Here is a 12115-nt window from a genome sequence, read left to right as displayed (position 1 = left end):
AGCCTCCAGTAAGAACAAGTGACTAGGTAGGAGTACTAACCATCCACATGTTTACAATTATCAAAGAAATAAGTAGGGTGAAAGTTGGGAAATTCTTAATGCGACACCAGAAGTGACAAATCAAAGGAACAAAATTCTAAGACTTTTCTATCTCCTGTGTTTAGGCTTGACTTGCAAAATAACAGAGTTCACGAGAGACAGGTAGAATTCAGCACTTAAGCAGACATCCCTACCATTTAAAAAGCAGGCTCCGAATTTCTCCGAAATCACATCGTAACTCTGTTGAGTGTGAAAATCCCAGAAATAGGCAGGAACCCGAAAACTGTTGGTCCCTACTAATTCTGAGAGTTCCCAGTTTGCCTGGTGAAAGTGGAACTCCACCCACACCTTACGCAGGCAGAGGCGGAGCCAGTGGTGTTTGATCCAAGGCGGAGATGCGCAGGTTGGGAGTTTGCTCCTCTAAATTTCAGGAAAGATCCGGTATAAGACTGGAGGCTGGTGAGCTAAGAGAAATGAGGTACATTGGCCTCCAGAAGGGTGAAAGTGGCCCCCATAGGGAGGGAAATGGTGAGGCGGGGGTTCCAAGCCAGGGATGTAGCCTGGAACCATGAAGGTTAGCTAAATCTTTTTAAAAAATCATTTGATGGATCAGGTCTCTTGCACGGAGGGTTGAGGTGGAAAATCTGAGTGGGGAGAGGGTTGGGACAGGCTCTCCTATGGCAGAAAGGTATCACTGTTCCCAGAGTGGACGTTTGTTACCCCATTAGGTACCGTCTGTTGTCCTCTCCAAATCTGACAGAGTTAACAGTGGTGGGATCTCAACCTGCAGATTTTCAGGACCACTGTACTTTGGTAAATACACTGCTCAGTGTGGAGCGAAGTCATACAAACCATGAAGATCCTACCTGTTGCTGAGTTAGTTGATCTCAGCAATGGTGATGGTAGTGATAGTACAATTGGCCTTAGCTTCCTTGGGCTAAGCAGGGGGAAGATGATCACATTACTATCCAATGCTAGTGCAATAAAAGTACATGTGTGTGGACAAAATGAGGCTTAGTTGTGATAGCCCTATGGTCAAATAGCCCACTGACAATGACTTGAAAAATGGCCACCTGAGCAATGCAATCATTGCAAACACCTACGAAACTACTCCAGTGTAAGTCAATGCCTTCAGGAGAGGATGAAGTAAAATATGACATGTGATACAAAATAACAGCGGCATTTTAATAATGTTCCAATTCCAAACCATAAATTTTCAATTTTCCCCATGGATATGAGCAATATTGCTTTAATGTCCTGCTGTGGTCATGTACATACATAGAAAGACAAGATGCCCCACTGCACAAATATAATGCAAATACCCACATCCCATTACTATGGCCATCAGGAAACTGGCAGTTGGAACCGGTTGCTAAATGAGAATGCAATTTAATTTTAAAAAAAAATGAATATTTGATCTTTGGTAATTGAATGGTGGTACAAGGTTTCTTTAAAAAAATAATAGTGTGTGTATTTTGGGTTTGGTCAGGTCAGATGTTGGAGAGGTTGAATGGAACTGTAGAACAGCACCTCCGACCAAACCAGTGGTACCTTTTCTATTTCCCCCACTAACTATCCTTGTTTTCCGAATTAAATTGTTAATTTAGTGATAAATTAGGAGCAGTTTTTTGTTGTGGGCCTATGGCCCCTAAGAAAAGAGGGAAGATAGTCCAACCTCATTTCATGCAAGACCATTTCACAAGAAACTTTCAACTTGTCAGTCTAGGTTGGATTCCAACCCAGGTACCTGAAATGAAAGGATAAATGTGTTAAACCAGTGTGCTACCAAATCCCTATTAGTTGTAGGGAGCTTATTTCTGATTCTTGTTGGGAGAAAAAGCCAGCACAGGCACTTCTGTGCTGTATGATTCTAAATATATATTACTGGTCAGTCTAACTGTAGACCTGAATGCCAGGCAAGGTGGTTGAATGAAAAGTACCTGAGCCATAAGAGTTAGGAAGAAGGATGATTTTGTGTTATACATAGAAGTTACAACAAAAACAGGCCATTCGGCCCAACTAGTTGGTGTGGGTAATTACCCTCCACGCGAGCAAACGGTTCTAATCAAATGTACCTGACCTGTTCCCATATCCTTCTGTTCCCTTTTCTTTCATCCATCTCTCTAAACTAATCTTGAACAGTGACTGTTTCTGTCTCAATCAGTAACAGTAGAAGTGAATTCCAAGCCTCTCAATTCTGTGTAAAAAGGTTTCTCCTGTCCTCTGTTCTAAAGCTCCTACATTTAATCATGTATCTATGGCTCCTCATTCCAGACGTCCTGACTACTGGAAACCAACTGCTTCTATCCAACCTGTCCCATGCCTTCAGAATTCTGAACATTTCTATCATATTGCGCTCTAATCCCATCAGAAAAGGCCCAATTTTTCAAGTGTTTCTTTGTACTTCTTCATACCAGGAGCATCCGTGAATCTGTGTTGCATCCTCTCTAGAGCTTCAAATATGCATCCTGTTACACGTTCCCTAAGGGCCTTGGTGGTTGGTAAGATAGGAATGTGTCCAATAACCTGTGGTCTTGAACTAGTTATGCACTAATGTCATTTGATAATCTAGGGAGGCTCACACACTGAGTTGGTCTGTTAGGATATTTTTTCTGTTGAAGCTTCCCGAGCATAATATTACAGGAGCATCCAAAACCAACATTCCCAGGATGGATTTATTGTAGTAAGTTAAACTAACTCATGGTCTAAAGAAAAGTAAAATCAATGCTAAAAGAATTTCAGGACACATGCACATGCGTGCGCGCACAAACACACACATAGCAGGCTTTTAATCAACTTCTCAATATGTATGTCACTTTCAATGCTGCCAATACATCGGAAAACAAGGGTATATGCAGCAGATTTAAAGTCTTACACATCTTCTTAATGCTGTGTTAGTGCACCTATTCTTAATGGGTACTTCCCCTCCTCTGCAAAAAATGAATTTTATATTAAAAATGGTGCATTCTGTTTCATTTTAGAACATTTGTAGAAGTTAATAGGTAATTGGTTATTGTAGTAACTCAAACATTCAGGTTATTAAGGGTAAAGGGCACTTTTAGCAATAGGCTAAAATGGGCAGGCATAATGAATATGAAATTAAAGAGAGAGTTTATTGGAAATTTGCCTGAACAGATTAGTGCAGCGATGCTGGTGTCTGTGTACAAATTTACCAGGACAACTGTGTTACTAATTTTTTTTCTCTGTTTCACTAGTCTGTTAAGTAATATGACTGCCCTCCTACATTTGGGGGGGGGGGGAGGGGTCAAAATTCCCCTCTGAGGGGCACTAACGGGGTGCGAACCTGTTTTCACCCGGGGGTGGGGGTGGGGGGTGGGGGGAGCTAACGGCTCCCCCGAAATTGCGCTAATACCATAGCAGCGCGCCCCAAGCCGTCGCACAACCAGCAGTGACGTCATCGCCGTGCACGGCAACCCCGTGGGTCATGAACCGGGCCAACCACCGCTCTCGGGCGGAAGTTAAAGGGGAGGTGCGCTGTGCCGTGCGCCGCCATTTTGTCATTTTGGCCGACTCACTGATCTTGCTGCTCTGTGGCATGGCCGGGGCCGCCATTGTGTAGCCCGGCACTCCGTTTGGGTACCGGGCTGCGGCCACAGCACCATGCCAGCCTGGTGGCCCTCCCCTTTAACGGAAGGGGAGAGGCGTTGAAATGTGTCAGTGCTGAAATGCGTTAGTGCTACACGTAGAAGCCGTATAACGCTGCCGATCCCATCCGAGTAGCGCCCTGGATACCGCCCCAACAGGAAGTGGAGCACGTGATATTGCTCTCCACTTCCTGTGAAGGGCGGTAACCTCAATTTCGCTTCCGGGTAGCATTTCTGCGCCAGGCGTAGAATGTCTGGCCCCAGAGACATTACCGCCCCCAACCGGTAATTTTGACCCCTTGGTCTCCAAGGCCTGTTTAACAGCAAAATCTGGCCTAATATAATTCTAGTGTTCAGACGACAAGCACTCAGTTTAATAACCATTAGCTGTGAAATCTGAATAGACTTGTTTTTCAATAGCACGATCCTTAATCCATCCATCACACATCTTTGTGATACAAACAAACACGCTCACACACACTTCTGCAATATATTTCACTGTTTGATGGTACATCTGATTTTTTAAACTCTATGCACCAAGTAGATTAACCCGTCGATAGAAGTGGTTTAACACAGAGAATATGATTCTGTAAGAATCACTTTCTTTGTCAGACCAACTGGCAACAACCAAATTTCAACCTGGCCCTCACATTAAAGGGCTTTTGTTTTCCTTTGTGAAGTTTTTTCAGTACAGGAAATTAAGTTTATCTTAACTTAATGTTCCAGAAAAGTATCAGACCTGAGAAATAGCGCTAGGTATTAACTAATATGCAATTTTCATTGATTTAGCACTATATGTTGAATATCATAATGCAAGACAATTTCAGAGTGTCATTGTAAGCACACAGACTGCAGCGGTTCAAGAAGTCGGCTCACCGCCACCTTCTCAAGAGCAATTAGAGATGGGCAATAAATGCTGACCTTGCCAGTGATACCCACATCCCATGAATGAATTTTTAAAAAGGTGATCAGTTAAATGCACCTGGAATATCAAATGAATCAATAATAATTAAAACGGCAACAGTATTCTCTGGCTTAGATTCATAGAAAATAGGTACAGGAATAGGCCATTCGACCCTTCAAGCCTGCATCACCATTCAATAAGATCATGGCTGATCATTCATCTCAGTACCCCTTTCCTGCTCTCTCTCCATTCCCCTTGATCCCTTTAGCCATAAGGGCCACATCTAACTCCCTCTTGAATATATCCAATGAACTGGCATCAACAACTCTCTGCGGCAGGGAATTCCACAGGTTAACAACTCTCTGAGTGAAGAAGTTTCTCCTCATCTCAGTCCTAAATGACTTGCCCCTTATCTTTAGATTATGTCCCCTGGGTCTGGACTTCCCCAACATCGGGAACATTCTTCCTGCATCTAACCTGTCCAGTTCAGTCAGAATTTTATATGTTTCTATGAGATCCCCTCTCATTCTTCTAAACTCCAGTGAATACAGTCCCAGTCGATCCAGTCTCTCCTCATATGTCAGTCCTGCCATCCCGGGAATCAGTCTGGTGAACCTTCGCTGCACTCCCTCAATAGCAAGAACGTCCTTCCTCAGATTAGGAGACCAAATCTGAACACAATATTCCAGGTGAGGCCTCACCAAGGCCCTGTACAACTGCAGTAAGACCTCCCTGCTACTATACTCAAATCCTCTAGCTATGAAGGCCAACATACCATTTGCCTTCTTCACTGCCTGCTGTATCTGCATGCCAACTTTCAATGACTGATGTACCATGACACCCAATCTTTTTCCTAATCTGCCGCCATTCAGATAATATTCTGCCTTTGTGTTTTTGCCACCAAAGTGGATAACCTCACATTTATCCACATTATACTGCATCTGCCATGCATTTGCCCACTCACCTAACCTGTTCAAGTCACCCTGCAGCCTCTTAGCGTCCTCCTCACAGCTCACACTGCCACCCAGTTTAGTGTCATCTGCAAACGTGGAGATATTACACTCAATTCCTTCATCTAAATCATTAAAGTATATTATAAATAGCTGGGGTCCCAGCACTGAGCCCTGCAGCACCCCACTAGTCACTGCCTGCCATTTTTAAAAGGACCCATCTATCCCGACTCTCCTGTCTGCCAACCAGTTCTCTATCCACGTCAGTACATTACCCCCAACACTATATGCTTTAATTTTGCACACCAATCTCTTGTGTAGACCTTGTCAAAAGCCTTTTGAAAGTCCAAGTACACCACATCCACTGGTTCTCCCTTGTCCACTCTACTAGTTACATCCTCAAAAAATTCGAGAAGATTTGTCAAGCCCTTTCATAAATCCATGCTGACTTGGACCGATACTGTTACTGCTTTCCAAATGCGCTGCTATTTCATCTTTAATAATTGATTCTAACATTTTCCCCATTACTGATGTCAGGCTAATCGGTCTATAATTACCCGTTTTCTCTCTCCCTCCTTTCTTAAAAAGTGGTGTTGCATTAGCTACCCTCCAGTCCATAGGAACTGATCCAGAGTCGATAGAATGTTGGAAAATGATCACCAATGCATCCACTATTTCTAGGGCTACTTTCTTAAGTACTCTGGGATGCAGACTATCAGGCCCCGGGGATTTATTGGCCTTCAATCCCATAAATTTCCCTAATACAATTTTCTGCCTAATAAGGATTTCCTTCAGTTCCTCCTGCTCACTAGACCCTCGGTACCCTAGTATTTCCGGAAGGTTATTTGTGTCTTCCTTCGTGAAGACAGAACCAAAGTATTTGTTCAACTGGTCTGCCATTTCTTTGTTCCCCATCATAAATTCACCTGAATCTGACTGCAAGGGACCTACATTTATCTTCACTAATCTTTTTCTCTTCACATATCTATAGAAGCTTTTGCAGTCACTTTTTATGTTCCCAGCAAGCTTCCTCTCATATTCTATTTTCCCCTTCCTAATTAAGCCCTTTACTCCTGTGCTGTATTATAAAAATCTCCCAGTTCACAGGTTTCCATTTTTTTCTGGCCAATTTATATGCCTCATCCTTGGATTTAACACTATCCTTAATTTCCCTGGTTAGCTACGGTTGAGCCACCTTCCCAGGTTTATTTTTACTCCACACAGGGATGTACAATTGTTGAAGTTCATCCATATGATCTTTAAATGTTTGCCATTGCCCATCCACCGTCAATCCTTTAAGTATCAACTCGCCAGTCTATTCTAGCCAATTCACGTCTCATACCATCGAAGTTACCTTTCCTTAAGTTCAGGACCCTAGTCTCTGAATTAACTGTGTCACTCTCCAGCTTAATAAAGAATTCTACCATATTTCGGGCCTAAAGGTCTGTTCCATAGCCTTTGGTCCTGGACTTAGATTCTTTGCTTCACTCGAAGAGAGATTTCCACAATATAGCTCTTGCCGTGAAGCTTTGTCTTCTTTCTTCTTCTCTCACTTGGTCTCATCGCTCTGGTCTCAATGTATCGGTATTTATAAGCGCACTATCTCCGATGCTCTGCTTCCCATATCCGCTTTGTTCCCAGCACATCCAGTTTCCTTCTCATGAAAATCTGCTGGCACTGCCTCCACTCAGTATTTTCATCCTGCTCAAACATTAGCGCTGTACAGCTCTGGGTTATTTTGCATCTGCCTTTGAAAAGATTCGTGGCAGTTACATTGCCTTCCGAGACTGATACACTGTGCTTCTACTTAGATGTTGCATTTGGAACAGTAAAGAAAATCACTAACTGGTGTCCTAGGAAGAGAAAAAGTTTTGGTTGGGGAACAACAGCACCCCCTAACCAAAGAAGAACCAAAAACAACTACTACAGGTTGAACCTCCCTTATCCGGAACCTTCGGAATAAGGGATTTTTCCAGACGAGGGGTGGTCACATTAAATTGGATGGTACAGGTACTGAGCAAGGGGATGGCAAGGCTGGCTGGCTTGGGGCTGGGAGTGTAGCAGAGAGATCCTGGGGGTGGGGTGGGCGGTGGATAGCGGGGTCAGGCCAGTGATTACGAGCGTAGGCAGCAAGGAAGGACAGAAGGACTTCAATTTGTTCATGCCGAGTTCTGCGCATGCGCCACCCAGTGGCCAGGAATGGTTCTGGACGAGGGGTGGTTCCGGATAAGGGAATTCTGGAAAAGGGAGCTTCAACCTGCACTTGCATTTATATAGTGTCTTTAACATAGTAAAATGTCTCAAAGGGCTTCATAGGAGTGTTATCAAACAAAGTTTGACATCGAACCACATAAGGAGCTATTAGGACAGGTGAGCAAAAGCTTGGTCAAAGAAGTATATTTTAAGGAGAGTCTTGAAGGAGGAGGGAGAGGTAGAGAGGTTTAGGGAGGGAACTCCAGAGCTTAGGGCCGAGGCAGTTGAAGGCACGGCCACCAATGGTGGAGCGATTAAAATCAGTGATGCGCAAGAGGCCAGAATTGGAGGAATGTAGAGATCTGAGGGCTGTCGGGCTGGAGGAGGTTACAGAGATAGGGAGGAGTGGGTACATCATTGGCAGCACAAGTTTACAGCACGGAAGGAGGCTATTCCACTTACCAGGCCAGCTCTTTGCTTCAGTATTCCAAAACAAATCCGACTGACCTGCTCTGTCCCAGTATTTTTATGTCTTTCTCTGATAGAACTATAGCCAAACGAAATGCACATATCTGTGTACAGTGCAGACACCTACTTTCACTGCTGCCAGCAAACAACCTTTGCATTAGAATTCACACCAATATGAAGAGTCAGTATTGGCTATTTCTTGTCAACTCAGCACCTATTAATGTGCATGTCAAAGCAAAAAGATAGATAGCTGATGACATGTAGATCGATAATAATCAAGATATTCAGGGGAACAGATAGGGTAGAGAGAAACTATTTCTGCTGGCTGGGAATTCTAAGACCAGGGGGCATAGTCTAAAAATTAGAGCCAGACTTTTCAGGAGCGAGATTAGGAAACACTTCTATACACATGTTTCTATGATATTCCCTCTCATTCTTCTAAATTCCAGTGAATATAAGCCCAGTCGATCCAGTCTTTCTACATATGTCAGTCCTGCCATCCCGGGAATCAGTCTGGTGAACCTTCGTTGCACTCTCTCAATAGCTAGAATGTCCTTCCTCAGGTTAGGAGACCAAAACTGAACACAATACTCAAGGTGTGGTCTCACCAAGGCCCTGTACAACTGCAGTATGACCTTCTTGCTCCTATACTCAAATCCCCTCACTATGAAGGCCAGCATGCCAGTTGCTTTCTTTACTGCCTGCAGAATCTGCATGCCTACCTTCAATGACTGATGTACCATGACACTCAGGTCTCGTTGCACCTCCCCTTTTGCTAATCTGTCACCATTCAGATAATATTCTGCCTTCCTGTTTTTGCTCCCAAAGTGGATAACCTCACAGTTATCCACATTATACTGCATCTGCCATGTATTTGCCCATTCACCTAACCTGTCCAAGTCCCTCTGCAGCCTCCGAGCATCCTCCTCACAGCTCGCACTGCCACCCAGTTTAGTGTCATCTGCAAACTTGGAGATATTACATTCAATTCCTTCATCTAAATCATTACTGTATATTGTAAATAGCTGGGGTCCCAGCACTGAACCCTGTGGCACCCGAATAGTCACTGCCTGCCATTCTGAAAAGGACCCGTTTATTCCCACTCTTTGCTGTGTCTGCCAACTAGTTCTCTATCCACGTCATTACATTACCCCCAATACCATGTGCTTTAATTTTGCACACTAATCTGTGTGGGGCCTTGTCAAAAGCCTTTTGAAAGTCCAAATACACCACATCCACTGGTTCTCTCTTGTCCACTACTAGTTACATCCTCAAAAAACTCAAGAAGATTTGTCAAGATATGGTTTCCTATCACAGGCATCATTCCAGTGAAACTATGCTGTACCCTCTCTATGGGTTTAATGTCCTCTCTATAATGGTGTGCCCAAAACGATACACAGAACTCTATCTAATGCGTCACAGCCTTATCGCTATTTCTTTTCTCCTGCATTCTATGCCCTAGTTATAAAACTCAAAATTTTATCAACCTTTTCATGGCTTTATCTAGTTGCACTTCCACTTTCATGGAATTATGTATTTGAACCCAAGGTCTCCCTCTTCATCCATATCCCAGTATCTTCCCATTGAGTGTCATCATCATAGACAGTTCCTCGAAACGAGGATGACTTGCTTCCACGCCAAAAAAAAGATGAGTTCACAGATGTTTCAATGAAGGACCCAATATTCCAGGTCCTGAACTACATCCTGAAGGGTGGAAGATGTCTGTGCTTGGATTTTTTTAACGTGTAGTGGCCGTTACACACCAGCCACCACACTGGCTTGACAAAACTAGGTCTTGGTCCAGTGGCAAGGGTTAACCAAGACAACTGGAGACCTGCTCTGCTGCACGAACCTAGTGCGCACACATATCGCAGTGTGGGCTGGCCCGTGCTGCCCCTGGCCACGAACTCACGCCTTTCCTGGGCCCCAATCACATCCCTCCACAGTCTCTCGCCGCCCCTGCTGTACCTGCCCACGCCCCAATCACCGACCTGGACCTTGATGACATCACTCTTCACTGCCGTCACCCTCCTGCACCAGCTCCCTGAAGTGGCATGTCTCCACGCTGCTCCAGTACCGCCGCTTCTCCGCTCCTTTTATGGTCCCGACATTGAGTGTAAACTCCAATTTACAGAACAAAATGTTAACTCTGCTTCCTCTCCACAGATGCTGCCTGACCCGCTGAGATATCCAGCATTTTCTGTTTTATTCCAGATTCCAGCATCCACTGTATTTTGCTTTTGTATACTCAAATTTCTTGGTTTTCCTCCCCAAATGTATCAGCTCACACTTATCCACACCAAATTACACCCGCCATCTGTCTTTCCATTTTGTTAATTTGTCTATGCCTTCCTGAAATCTTTTAGCGTCCTCCTCACTGCTTGCCAAACTTTTGTGTCAACAGCAAATTTCAAGATTGTTTTTCTTACCCCCATATCCAAATCATTTATATACCAACAACAAAAGTGGGCCCAGCAACAACACCTATGGTACACCACTTCCACACCTTTTCTAGTTTGAGCAACACTCATTTACCCAAAGTCTCGATTTCCTGTCTATTAACCAACGTGCTAGCCATGCTGTTACATTTTTTCTTACATGGAACACCTTAGTTTCATTTTTAAACAAGCCTCTTGCAAAACACTTGATTAAATGTCTTCCGAGAATCTATATGCACTATATCTACTGCACTCCCTTCAACAATCCAATCGGCCACTTCTTCAAAAAACTGTTAAATTGTATGTCACAACATCTGCTGTTATGCACTTTCTTTATTGCAAGTGAGCTGGATTATAAAGGCAAGGAAGTTAGGCTTCAGCTGCACAGAGCCTTGGTGAGACCCTGTCTTGAGCACTGCATTCAGTTCTGGGCACTGGCACCCCAGGAAGGATAGACTGGCCTTGGAAGGGGTGCAGCGCAGATTCACCAGATTGATACCGGGGCTAAAATGGTTAAATTATGAGGACAGGTTGCATAAATGTGGCTTGCATTCCTTTGCTTATAGAAGATTGAGGGGTGATCAAAATGATTCGATGGGTTAGATACAGAGGGCTCAAAATTGGCCCACCCCTTTTTTCGGTGCACTCACCAGAGATGCGCTGACTTTGTGGGCTGAAAAGGGCGGCGATAAAAATCTCCCCTGATTCTGGCCGCTGTGTTGCCTCTCCCGGGGCTGGGCGTGGCATGGCCAGTCGATTGGGGGGGCGGAGCTCGGGCCCAGTGCCGGCAGCTCTGCACATGCGCGTTGGAGTGTGCGCGCATGCGCAGTAGCTCCTGCCCCGTCTGTGTGCATGGTGCAGTGTGGGACCCGATGTGTCCCGCCCCTATCCCGGGCCAAGTGGCCTCCCGCACAGGCCGGCCCGCTGCTTTCCCGAGCTAGAAGGCCAAAACAAACAGGTGGGTGCGGAGACCAAGCCGGGGCGGCGGGGAGAATTTTGATCCGGGGGGGGGGGAAATAGTTTTTATCGGGGGGTGGGGGGACAGTTTTTATCCCCGGGAGTGGCGGGGGGGGGGGGGCGGAGGGAGTGATAACTGTGTAGCCAATAATTTTAATGAGCTTACTCAAGACTTTCCTTGACCCTGTTGATGAAAATACTTTCCTAACCAAGTTAATAGAAAATACTTTCAAATATATCATAATCAATTCTTGAACATTAGATTTGGTGGAATCATTTTGCTTGAATTTTCAAAATATTTAAAAGCATAAAACAAACAGTAAATTTCCTGGCTATATGGTATAAAATATTTCTATGATGGTGGGTGAGCTTAGGCGGCTGGGAGTACATAAGAATTACGAGCAGGAGGTACTACTATTTTTTATTTGGATATTTTGAAAAAATTATGTAAATATATTATCGTCTCTTCATTTCTTTTATTTTTGTAGTTTAAGCTTCCATGAATGCTTCTGTTGTATAGTAAATTAACTTTGCGAAGTTTGTCATATGATGTCCTGTATA

General features: G+C 44.2%; 1 protein-coding gene across 1 annotated transcript in view; it reads right to left on the bottom strand.

The window, feature by feature from the left end:
• LOC139226421 (double C2-like domain-containing protein beta) overlaps positions 1-12115 on the bottom strand; it is a 317662-nt gene that overhangs the window by 266653 nt on the left and 38894 nt on the right. The gene's annotated exons all lie outside the window — the stretch shown is intronic.

This window comes from Pristiophorus japonicus, chromosome 16 (assembly GCF_044704955.1).
Source record: "Pristiophorus japonicus isolate sPriJap1 chromosome 16, sPriJap1.hap1, whole genome shotgun sequence".
NCBI lineage: Eukaryota > Metazoa > Chordata > Chondrichthyes > Pristiophoridae > Pristiophorus > Pristiophorus japonicus.
Note: the sequence above shows the minus strand (reverse complement) of the source record. Positions and strands in the feature narration are given on the sequence as shown.